We start from the raw sequence: 13,223 nt of genomic DNA on the forward strand, positions 1-13,223 counted from the left end.
CCTCCAGCTGGGCACTAAAAGTGAACCGCAACAACCAAAGTGGAAGTAGTTTATAGATTCGTAACATCCAAAGTGATATAGTTCTACTAATTCAGATGATTATGGCTTATAAATATCCAAAACCCTAAATATAGTCACTGATTTATTAAAATAGAAGACCGTCAATATATTTTAACACAGAAATGCTTTGGTTGTGGTCTCAAACAGAGCATGCAACTTTTAGATGTCTCCTGTATGTTTGAATTAAATGGTGAAACTGCTCGGTAGCATGCAGTCAGGCGCCACAGAGCTCCGCTAATGAGCGAACATTGGAGCCAGGTGTGCTGAAGCTAATAGATTTTAGCATTAGCGCTATTGTGAAGCTAGCTAAAGCGGGTTATATCTTAAATTCTTGGAAACAGAAACTAAATGTTGCAACAGTTTTAAGCTTTTATTAAGTCACCGGTTTATTAGTTTGTATCTTTAACTTATTGAGCAGCAGTACGCTAATACGTATAAGTTAGCTTAGCATCAGTGCTACTTCTATGCTAATTTATACTGTATTTGAATTAAAATTCTTGCTCCAACCAACACAAAAACTTTCTCAACCACAACTATTATGATTCTTCTTTTCTGTGTTCATATAATCATAGTGTAAAACGGTCATCTAACATTTGACTGAACCAATATCTCCAGTTAAATCACTTTTAGGTAAGGTTTGTGAGCGTGGACGAGATTATTTTTTTAAATCTTTAAAGCATTTTTATAGCTGTAGAAATTTCCAGTGTTCTTAATACATCTATAAATACGCTTCCAAAAAAAAAGATTCAGTTTTCAATCTGCCTCCAAAATAAGTTCTCCCTTTCTTGGTTATCAGCGCCCTGCAGCATCAACAGTCAAATTGGTGTTTATGGTGAGAAAAAGATCAAACAAACTCCATCTTGTGTCATTGTGAGCCATTGTGTTTCCCATGCTGCTGCATGGCAGGCATGAATGTTAATGAGTGTTTTTGACAGTCTGAGTTGGTGTGCATCGTGCAATGATTTAGCAGAAGCAGGATTTGGTGTTATGTATTGTGTGCTGGCCTTGTTGATAATGCCGCTGTGTCACTCCAGAAGGTGTAAGCCGTCAGTGAGTGTGGGCTGGCCTTTTATTTTTATTTATTTTTCTCTCTATCGAAAAGCACTGAATGAGTTGGCTGAAACCGTAAAGCAGAAGGGACTTGAAACACTGAGAGCCAAACTGGGACGTGCAGTATTGAACAGAAAAAAAGTCATATTGAAGTGATGGTTTTCAGGCGACAGCTTTGGTAAAGTGAAAAGTTTCTTTGATGTGCATTTGGGCGTGATTTGTTAAATAACAGCTTCGAAAAGAGAGATGTGAGAGGCAATCTGAAGAGAAATTGATCTGAAATGGGTCTCATCTTGATATAATGTGATCTGAATCCAAATATCATGGAAGAAGAATCAGATTCTTTGATACTCACTCTGATATGACGTTATATGAAAATTGGTAAATGCTGAAACTGAGGTTTAGTCTTAGACGCCATTATTTACCATCTGATGTAAGTTTTAAAGTTGTTTCAGTTTAATTTTATAGATCTCCAGCTCACAAGGTGACAATAATGTCAGGTTATACAAAATACAGTTCAGTCCGCATAGTCTGATTGATAACATTGATTTGTTTTTATATGTTGGATGATACTTTTTATGTTATCTAGTACTGTGCAAAAGTCTTGGGTGATTTGTTGAGATTCTTCCTTAGTATTTGAAAGTCGTCTCGATCAAAAGATAAAGGTTTCACACTGGTCTTTGTTTAGATTTGAGCTACTTTTTAAGTTGGTTTGTCATTTGTTTGTCTTTTTTTAATTTTAAATTACAATGCTCAGAAATATTCTTGCAGATATGATTCGTCATTGTTCTTAATTGCCAATTAATTGAATTTTTAAACACATCTTTCAGTCTCTATTGACTGCTTTTAGCGTCAATGTGCATCCTTCTTCCCATCTCTTTGCCTTTAGAGGAGCCAGTTTATACAAAAATCAATAGCAGTAACATTTCTTCAGGAGATGCATTTTTAAATCTCTCGTTTTACCGGTCTCACCGTTTCAAGTTTGATTCTCACACCTGCAGCAGAGTTATTCAGATTTTTAATCAGATTTCAATCTAACATCCACTCAGGTGTGTGAAATGTCTCCTTTGTTGCAGTTCTGGTCAAAGAGAAGAGACAATAAGCAGCTGGAGGGGTGAAAGAAAACCCTTTATGCAGGGACACATGCTCCCATTTCTTAAGTGTTCGTCTGAAAAAGAAAAGTGATGCAGCACATAATGACTGAATCTGGGTAGTTCTGCTCTCCCACTGACCATACCTGACTGCTCTTATTGAGCGGAGCAAAAAATTTCAGCCTTTGTGTCCAGAACAAGTAAACGCTGCTCTCCAACTTTAAAGAAAAGTCTCTTAGAAATACTTTTGCAAAGTGATTTCAAAAGCCTCTGATGTAGACGGCTTTTGAAATACTGGAACGAGTCACACATAGGATCTAGCTAACTGTAATGGGTGGAGTGGGTGGAGATGAAGCATGAATGCAGAGATGCACATTGACTGTAATCTGCAGAACTATCATGATGACTGCAAGAAGTAACTGTCGGATATGTGCTGTTACCCTGCAGTAATGGTCCTGAAAAAAGCGACACACACTCTAATTTGACTCTTATTTTACTATTTCTTGCAAAAACATGACTACATCTGTGGTCCAGAGATAAAAAAAAAAGACTAGTACCAGCTAGCAACTCTTAACAGAGTGCAATTAGCAATTAACGAATCTAATGCATAATACCAGCAATGTTTCAAAACTCCAGCCATACATTCTAGTAAGTTTCACATTAATTACAAATGAGCTTGTTCAATAATTTATTAATCATATGTTGCACATCAAACATCAACTTATTCATCAAAAATACATTAAACGCTCTGTTAGCATGAACAGAAAATACACCCAGCTATCTCACCAGCAATGCCACATTTCAAACGGTGTCAAAAATACCAAAAAAATAAATAAATAAACAAATGGCTCAATTGTAGTTTAGGAGCCTTAAGAGATTAACCTAATCATAAGGATCCGACATAGTTTTATACACCAAACGATCAAAAATACCCAAATTCTGTTCGCTGATGCAGAAGTGGTATAAGACCTAAAAACAGATCCAAAAGGAACCAAACAACCTGAATGTTAAGCAGCTCACTGCTGAATTTGGTATCTCTGCATCAAGCCTCACACTTTGAAAAGCCCTAAGGTAGTGATAGAATATTACAGTATAGGTCTCTGTGGTGTAAAAACTCATTCCTGGTCTGCAGTTCATCCAAATGCTCTTTGCTGTTGCTTCCCAGTCATTTTCCAACCTTTGTTTGGCTGCAGCTCTGTGAAGCTTTCACTCTGCGTGACATCTTCCTGTCTTCCTTCAGTTTCCGCTTGCATTGCTTTATTCATTGTGTGCGACAGGGAAAGCCTGCTGTCAGGCTGAAATCACTGAAGTTTGTTTGTCACTGTCTGCATGAAATATTCACTTCGGGGTTTTGTTTGTCGCCGCTGCTCTGTAGAATAAAAACTTCATGCATAGAGACGACGAAAGCAATTAAAGCAATCATAGAAGGTCATCATTCTGGCCTTCAGGTTGGGTGTTTATGTATTTGCTAATGGTAGCACTGCAACGCTTTTTATTTAAAGCTTCCAGTCGATTTCCTTGCATCCTAAAGATTCTTTGGTTTCATATTTCTTTTGTGTCTGTCTACAGTTTGGCACAGAATGATTCACAAAAGCAGCGTGAAAGTGTTTTACTGAATACAGCTGCCTGCTGGAGAAAGAAATCTACAAAAAAAAAGATATATATTTATTTTTATTTTTTTCTTTCCTCCTCCCTATTTTTCTGCAATAGGCAGCACAACAACTTCAGTAGATTTATTAAAAACATAATGAGTCAAATGCAGATACACATTTTCACTTCATCGATGCACAAATTAAATACCAGAAAACCGACAGCCAAGCTTTTTGTTTGGACATTTCAAATTGACGTCAGTTCATTCAAACACAAACCAGTCACAGAATAGTCAGTTGAATATTTATAAATAAGTTGCTAAAAAAAAAACAACACAAACTTTGTCAAGTTGTTTACTTTGCAAGCATGTGGCGACCGTAGAAAGGAACAACTCCGTTTATCCAGGAAGAACCTTAAGTTTAGATCAACCAGAAACAGGGTTTGTGTTGAGTGGCCAACCGTCGCCTCAGACTGGGAGAGAATCAGAGTTGTTGCTAGGTAACCAACGAGTTACTGAGTTGCTAGGTAACCAAAGAGTGAATGGGAAAGAGTTAGCTGATGTCACCAACCGAGCTTAGCTAGCTGTAGGAGGTTGACCGGCTAAAGCCTTTCCTCTGCCTTCATCTCCCAGAATGCCGTGTGGTTCTGGATCAGAGTTCAGTTAAATTATTGAAAGTTCTTTTGGACGTATTATTTATTGATGCTGATCACATATCTGTGGAGATGTATGTTGTTATTGATTTCTTGTCCAGCCCTGGCTGAGCTCTGAACAGGAAACTCGCAGTTAAACATGAAACCACAGAACAAGAATTAGAAAAGGATGAGAAAAAACACAGGAAACGAGCAACATTTCCTCTGTGAAAAGGTTCATTCAGAAAATAAATATTAATTTAGACATAAATGGAGAGTAGCAACAGAGCAGCAGCATAATTATAGAGAAAATGCCTTTTCATTTGTCTTTTTCTTTTTCTAATCAAAAATGACCTTTTGAATGTTTTGTTATAGTGTAATTTAAAAATGCTGATGAAATGACAATTTATTTTGAAATATTTTAGAGGAAGATAAATGAGTTTCAGCAACATTTAACATTTAATATTTAACTTCCTCTTGGGAGCATTAAACTATTTCTGTATTTGAATTAAATTTGACTGACTAAAAAGCCCTGCTGTCATTTAGAGAACTGTAAGCTGTCATTTTGCACTAATATCAATTTATTTAAAAACGGTAAAGTGTGTACATATTACACACATATAGCATGCACTGACAATTACAAGCTGCTTTTGCTATCCCACAGCATTTATTTTGAAAATATATGATGGTAAATATGTGTAGATTTTACTTATTTCTGAATACGTTCACATTTTCAGGCGTTACTGCACCGAGTATCTGAACACGTAGATACTCTGAGAAGTATAGGAAGTTACTGCAGCTGCCTTGCATGGCTTCACTGTCACAGTCCTGCAACTGTTTGTGTTGCAGGATTGCAGGACTCCAAATATAGACTGATGCTGGAGGCTGCAGGGTACAGAAAATAACGAGCTTTTATTAATAAAACAAAATACGCTGCATGAATCCAGATAGCCTGACATGGAAGGCAATAATATCTGACATAAGACTCATACAGCACAACTTATCACGGGACAATCTGGATGTTTGGAAAAGCCTGAGGCTTCAGGCATTAAATTTGTTGTGACTTTTTTCTTGACTGGTTTGTTTGAGATTCACCAGATTGTTTGATCTTCTCTGGAAAGCTGTCAGTCTCTTATTTTGTTTAGATAATGTAAGAATAAACAAGACATTATTTGTGCAATTGAGGAAAAGCTTCATTGTATATAAAAGAAAAAAAGTCCTTAAATTTCTGATTTTATACCATATCTCAGCTTTAATATTTTACATTTCTGCCTTTAATCATGAAAAAATGTTGTACATATACAACATTAATCTCAAGATTGCCGTTCAGCTATTTATACCGAGTCATTGTAAATATTGATGAAGTTTGTAAAATTGTAAAATAACTATTTTTTGTTTTGTTTTTGATTTTGTTTTAATAGAAAAACACACAAAAGGTGATGCAATTTCTATGCACATTTTATTCTTTATTTTACATTTTAGCATTGAGACATAATCAGAAGGCTTTGTAATTAATTTGTAAATTGTAATTAACCGACTTTTAATCACTTTTTAAATTACATTAAATCATTATTAGGCTGTGCATTGCAGCAGTGTGTGAATCAGTGCTTCATACACAATCTGGTCAAGTTTTAGGCTATTTGCATCATAACAGTTAAAGTTAATATCAATGGATAAAGCAATCGTCAATAAAGCACCAGGTGACGGTGTGTGTTGCTGGTTTAGTATGTACCTTCAGATTGTTCTGCACATATTTAATAAAAAGCCTGGTCATCAGCTCCCAGGACCGCAGGGATGGTGAGCTTTCCTGTCATTTCCCGTGACCTTCCCGAAGGAGCCGCTCCGACCTCCGTGGGACAGATGACACAACATAATGGAATTGCAAAGCAGGTCTCAGCCAGCCTATTAAATTAGCAGCATGGTGTCCCAGTCTGTCTTTCACACCATATTTTATTGTGTTTTCTGCTGGGGGCGGGATCTGTGTTTGCATATTTGTTTTCCACTGTGGTTTATAATAAGCTCGGCTCATAACAACAGGATTCTGGCAGAGCCGCTTGTTGTCCATTCTGTCGTAATTTTCCGCCTGTCCCTGCTCCTCCTGGCAGGATGGGTGCACGGAAACGAGCGGACAGATTGTTGTCTTTCTGCTGCTGTTGTGAGCATTCAGCCGAGCAAAAGCTGGTTGTGATGGATTTTTATGTGCCGGTAATTTCATCTGGCCGTAGACTTCCCACTCACCAGTTTGAGCAACGATCGGTGATCGCGAACGCGTCGCGTGGCCAAGATGCATTTTATGAGCCTTTCGTTTCGTAATATTAATTTTAACTTCATATGCTTCGGGGCGATTCCGCTGAAGGAGATTCCAAACATGAGGAAGGTTCAGCGGGGAGTAGCTCAAACTGTTTTGGCTTTATTACTTCTCTTTTATTGGACGGTGGATTCCTCTTTCATTTTCACTAAGTAGGTGAATGCACTGGGTCAGGATGAGATATTAAGAGAAGTGTGCTAGCAGTGCGTAATGCACTGAGGGAGTTAAGTGCAGGAGGAGGAATCAGGCCAGAGTGTCAGCTGGATGAGGTTGGGCGGCGAAGAAGGCTTTGGCACGGGTTCCTCGAGGATATAATTACCATGCTGATCTGTTTAATTAACACTTATGCTTATCAGTTGGTCATTAAGATTAGCAACAGGAAACACAATGGGAGGCCTGGAGAACAAAAACCACTTTCATACTTTATATCCATTCCTTCAAAGTACAAATTTGATCAGATTTCTCTGTGTGGCTACAAAAACAACGTCTATCCTTTATCTGATTTAATGAGACTTTGTTGTATATAATCACATAGCAAAGATTCCCAATATAATCAGGAAATGATCTACACTTACCGGCTTATTTCATTTCTCAATTAAGGACATTTGAGTCAAATCTAAAGTCTTTAGAGTATGAGTCAAGTTCGGAGGTATTCTTCCAACTTTAGCAGCCATTTGATTCAAAAGGAGAGATTTCCATTGTAAAGTATTTCACTATTAAATATAGCTGCATAATTGTAAACTATATTGTGCACTGAATGTGTCTGAGCTGAAGGCCAACGCAGAGCGACTGAGTGGCAGTTTTTATCCTCAAGCTATTGGATTCATAAATGAGAATAATCAGGAACTGAACATAGAAAAATGTTTGCTTTACTGTTTTCAGCCACTTTAAAAAAAAAACTTACTAAAGCACGACAGGATACTTCTTAACTCTACAGCATATTTACCACAGATGTCATCCTAAACCACCAAAAGTCAAATTATGAATTTAAAAAATCTGTCAGAAAATTATCTTAATTTTAAGATGAATTGGAGATGCAGTGTAGTCTAACAGAAAGTGGAAACTAAGATACTAAATGCAATAATTCTCCCTACTAGCTTTAATTTTGATAAGAAATTAGGTTAAGCTAAGCTAATTTTATGTTGTGGCATAACATATTGAGAATTACTTTGAATTCACAAATAAAAACATGTTTTCTGACAGAAAGTGAACAGATCAATACTAACTTTTGCTTATTTACTTTTTATGCAGCGAGCACAGAAACAAATAGCGTAGCCGCTAATCAATGAGCTAGGCTAGGTTAACGTAGCCTCTTAGCAGTTCGGACACTTACATTTAACACAACATTTAACACAAAGTTAAATGTTGCTCTAATTTTTATGCTTTTTTTACATAGAACTGCAGATACTACAACAAATAATGTTTCAACAGTTTAAGCTAAAAACTAAGATAATGCAAGAGGAAGAAGTAAATGTCTGAATTCTTCAAGCTAGCTTTCAGAAAAAATTTAATTTCTATGCCACATTTGTGTCAATTAAAGTTTGTTTATGATGGAAACAAAACTATAGGGTAAAAAGACGAATTAAAAAATAAAAATGGAAAACAAACTGGAAAAATTAGCTGTTGTGAGAAACCAACCAAGCTATGCTAATATAGATAAGCTAACTGCAGCCAATTCAGTAATTATTTTTACCTAATGTTTCTTGATTTATCTTCATAAATGGTTTGTTTTCAGATTACAAATTAAACATACCCCACAAAATTAGATTTATTTAAGAATTTATATTGAGGAAAAATAATAATAAATATTGTTTATTACACACAATAGATGAGTTTACTTGTCCCAGTGTTTGTTTTCATGGCATAACCAAGGAAAGTATGAGGACATGTGGGTGAGAAATGTTTTCTCTGATTGGATTTGTCGCACTCGGGCCACGGTGAAAGATGACTTGTTGTTTTTAATGAGCTCCATGTGCCGCTCCACGGCCACCGCTGTGGGTGTGATTCATGTTCAATAGGTGTCCTGCTACATCTGGAGTTATGTGCGTCTCAAAACAATCACCCAAGTGGGCTGGGAAACTATCGTGAAGTGACAAAATGACCTAGTTGTGTTACCAGACATTACCAAAGACACAAGTGACACAAATCCTAATTAAGCGGAAGATGCGCAGGATTTCTTTGATGTTGAGAAAACCTTTGACAGCTGCTGTCAGAAAACGCTGCTATGTGATGTTACCTGTCAGCAGGAGGAAACCTGACTCAGCAGATACGACCTGGAGGAATTAATAATCAGAGCATGTAGCATGTTAAAAGACTCCTTTACATTTATTTGTCGACAAAGGTTTCAGTATCAGGGCTGCAATAAGAAAATAAAAAAGCAGGAGAATGAAGTTATAAAATCATGAGAATAAATTGATAATATTGTCACTTTATTCTCATGATTTTGACTAATTTACGTAATTTATTAGCCCTAATACTTTGTCGTAGAAAACCTGTATTTTCTCTAAATTAATTCTGCGCTCTCAAAGCGATGCATAATATGTTGCCAATACTTTACTAGAAATATCCATATATTTTTTAGTGGTTGATTTACAGAAATTAGAGGTTACTTGCTGAGATGTACAACATTTTCTGATTACTTTTCCCCAAAACTCACAGGTTACTTTCTTGAAACTTAGATTGTACTTCAACAAACTTGCAGGCTACTTTCCTGGAACTTCCTGGAATCTATAGTTTACTTTTGCATTGTGTGTTTTTTTTATTATTATAACATACTTTCCAGCTCATTGGAAACAAGGCAGCAGGTTATTTTCTTTACTTTTACTTTAAAAAAACTTAATTTCCAGAACCTGAAGATTAATGTACTGAATTTATAGGTTAGTTTTCTACAACATGTTTCCCAGAACCTACGGGTCACGTTGCAGATCTCAGTTTATTTAATGAAACCTTGGATTCCCGCTCCAGAGCTGACGGTTCTTTTCATGGACCTGCTGGTTACTTTCAAAGGGATTTTTATTTTTAACTTTCACATCACTTTTCAGAACCCTAAAATTACACATCGCCATCACTTTTGCTTTTGATTTATACATTTTTAAGAGGGATCCATATTTCTTCAGATGAACTAACCTTTTAAAAGAGAAACCAAAATATTTTGACCTTTAAGGACAGTGTGTTACTTTACACTGTTTTCCAAATGATCCATTGTGTTTCAGGGCCAAAACCTGTACAAGAAAATCATCCTGTACTTGTTGTTTAAATGCCAAAACAGGTCAAAATAATAATTAAAACAACACCATCTGTGCTGCTCTACTCTACATGTATAACAATCTAAATAAAATGAATAAAAATTAACATTAACATTAAACTTTTTTAAGGATCTGTTTCTTTGGCGGGCTGTAGTGTCTTAAAAATATTTTAGTTTAGTTGAGCTAAGCTGAAAACTGCATTTAAATGTAAAGAATGACTTTGTTGAGGTTTAAACCTGATGTTTTTTCTGCTGTAATAAAAAACGCCGTGCATCTTGTCCTCACAGTGTCGTCTAATGATGCTTTTGATCAGACCTTTCACACGTTTTCTGTGCTTTGCATAAATAAACCGCTTTGTGATGTTTGAGCAAGATTTTCAAAATCCTAACAGTAACAATTTTATCTTTTGAGGAAAAAACTAGGAGGCTGAGTGTTATTGCGAGTAAAGTCTATTGACCAGTTGTGAAATTTTAGATTTTCTGTAACAACGATGTCTTTCAGTGTTAACTTACATTAAACCAACCTAATGTTTCAGTGCTGAGAAACGAGTTTGAAGCTTGAACTACCCAAATATTTGCTGTCGTGTTTGCGTTTGTTGGAGGATCGTCAAATAATTTATTCAGCGGAAAAAAAATAACAGCCTTCTGGCCTCTTAAATTTTGCTTTAATTAAGCAGGCGGTTACATAATACAGTTTAATCATATCACTTCAACTATAATCTCCATGCTTTGTCGAGTCATGTAGATGATTTAGGCATCGGTGTGGATGATTTCCAGTGGTTTAGCCGCGTGCGAGTTGTTGTTTTTAAAAGCATCAATCACAAGCAGATCCTCCCTCGCGTACGCATTCACTGCAGGAGTTCGTGAAGTTGTCTGCAGCGGCCTGTGATACATTTAAATAAGAAGCAGCAAATGCAGTGTATTCCTCCTACATGAGAGCGAGGACTCTATATGCAGCTATCGATAGGAGCCTCTCTGCTGAGTGCTCTTCAAAATGAGTGAAAAATTATATTCATATCTCCTTTCCTCCAGAGATAATGGAGTAATTTGAATTCTGGTCGGGGGTTTTTAGTGTGTGTAATCTCAAATGTGTTTGAAAGTAAGGGGGATTTCCTCTGGAAATTAGATTTTTAATACAATATCAAGGTTTCCCCAGAAAGCTTGCTAAGCCAGGTGTTCATCCAGTCATTCATCCAGCAACTCGTCGTGTTTTTGAGTTAAAAACTGTTTAAAGTTGACAGGAAATGTGAAAATAGCATTTAATAATCATGTGTTATTGAAGGATTGGAAGATTAACACCTGAATACCAACTATAAAATCTTTAAAAAATGTCGATATTTTAAAAAGACTTGGATAAATATGCAATGCTGAGCCTGGTGGGGGACAAGTAAAGCCTGGTGGCCCGCCAGGCTTATAAAACACTAGAGGAAACCCTGAATATCATCTGCAGTACATATAGTAATATAGTGATTTACAATCTTTATCAAAAACTTTCCCAATTTCTCATAAAAGGTCAAGTCTTACTCTAATACTCTGAATTTACTCTTGGACGCCAGTTATTGTAGTTAATATCCCGTCAATTGTCACATTTTTTTGTAAACAGACACCTGATGGTCCCTTTTCCCACATGCTAAAAATATTGGTGAAGTCACAGCATTAATCTTCAGTATATTTCTGGAATCCGTGTTTGAATTTTCTGCAGAAATAATGGGAATTTGAGTTTTTCTGACTTCTCAGGCCCGAGTTGATTTCAGGATGTTTGTAGGTTTTGATTCCATCGTCAGTGATTGATGTTGGTCGATAACATCTTTTTTTAATGAAAACAGATTCTCAGCTTCGAGCAGCCTCAACGAGAGGAGATTAGAGCAACTCTGACATGATTACTTGGCTTTGACTCATTTCATCTCTAAAGTCCTGGCAGCGGTGATAAATGTTTTTTTATTTCTTGCTTCTCAAAATTCACTGATGAGCGTTTCCTTTTAGCATATTTGAATTGCATTGACGCAATTACAAACAAGTTTACCTTAATAAGCTGCAAGAAAAAGAAAATGTCTGTCAGCTGTTGGCCTGCAGTGACGAATCTCCTACTAAGAATGCATCATATGTCTGGCTGCAGGGAATTGTGTAATGCTTGTGTAATACTTGTAAGTCATGCTCCAAGAAAATCTGAATATCTTCTAAAGCGTACGGAGAGAAAATGTCAGCTGTTTGAAGTTGTGACATATTTTTTTGTAGCCTCTTTTTGATGTTTTAAGCTAATTGCTTTATTTCTAATTTGGAAGATGAAGAGGGTCCTGGGTTTAAAATGGAAATTGTAAATTGATTTTGAAGCGAGAAATGACACATGGCAGACGCATGAGGACGAAGTGCCTCTCAGAATATTACAACTTAACTGATGCAAATGCATTTCGCCTTAATGTGACAATGAGAAATCATTGATTTTTAGAAAACTGCAGCATGTTTTATATTGTATGTGTAATAAATGGTTTCTAAGCAAATAGAAGACAAATCCAAGGAAATAAAAATGCTGCCACTCAATTCTTTGATAACAAAATATAATATAAATTGATGAGATGAGATTATTTTATCCACTAATCGAGCAGTTATTCTGATGATCAATTAATTTGATAAAAATTTGGCACTTTCTGGAGCTTTTCAATTAAGCCATTTTTGTACAATATTAGAAAGACATTGGCAGATGCAAATAAACAAATAATCCAATTCTTTTAAAGAAAGAAAAACAAGAAAATAAACATTTTATTGCCTAAAATACAATGATGTAGAGTTTGTTTGTTGTACACTCGATCATTTGTAGTAGAAAAATAAATTTCTGCTCCTCTTAATATCAATGCAGGGTAGGAGTCATTTTTACAGAGTTTGAATCTAAGACTTTGCCACTTGAGAACTTTCGGGTTGAACATATCTAAGATTTTTTAAATGCAAAATGTGTATATATTTTTGTACCGTTTGGGCCAAATTACCTCTCTGAATATGCTCTTTCAGCAAATGTCCCTTTTTTGAGTCTATGTTCCAGTTAACGATTAATCAGTTACTAAATTAGTTGACGATTATTTCAATATTTGATTAATCCGATTAATCGTTTCAGCTGTGGTCTGAGGTTTCAGACTCTTAACAAAAGGATGATTGGTACCTTTGAACTGAAAAAGCTTTATTAAAGTATTTCTACAGATTTGTGAAACCAGATTATTGCACCTTTTTTATCAATATTAAACCTGCTTGTTTTTCAATT

The 13,223-nt window shown here is 36.0% G+C and overlaps 1 protein-coding gene across 2 annotated transcripts in view; it reads left to right on the forward strand.

The window, feature by feature from the left end:
• LOC103459388 (ankyrin repeat- and BTB/POZ domain-containing protein 3-A) overlaps positions 1-13,223 on the forward strand; it is a 210,757-nt gene that overhangs the window by 1,332 nt on the left and 196,202 nt on the right. The gene's annotated exons all lie outside the window — the stretch shown is intronic.

This window comes from Poecilia reticulata, chromosome 23 (genome assembly GCF_904066995.2).
Source record: "Poecilia reticulata chromosome 23, P_reticulata-male-v2, whole genome shotgun sequence".
Classification (NCBI taxonomy): domain Eukaryota; kingdom Metazoa; phylum Chordata; class Actinopteri; order Cyprinodontiformes; family Poeciliidae; genus Poecilia; species Poecilia reticulata.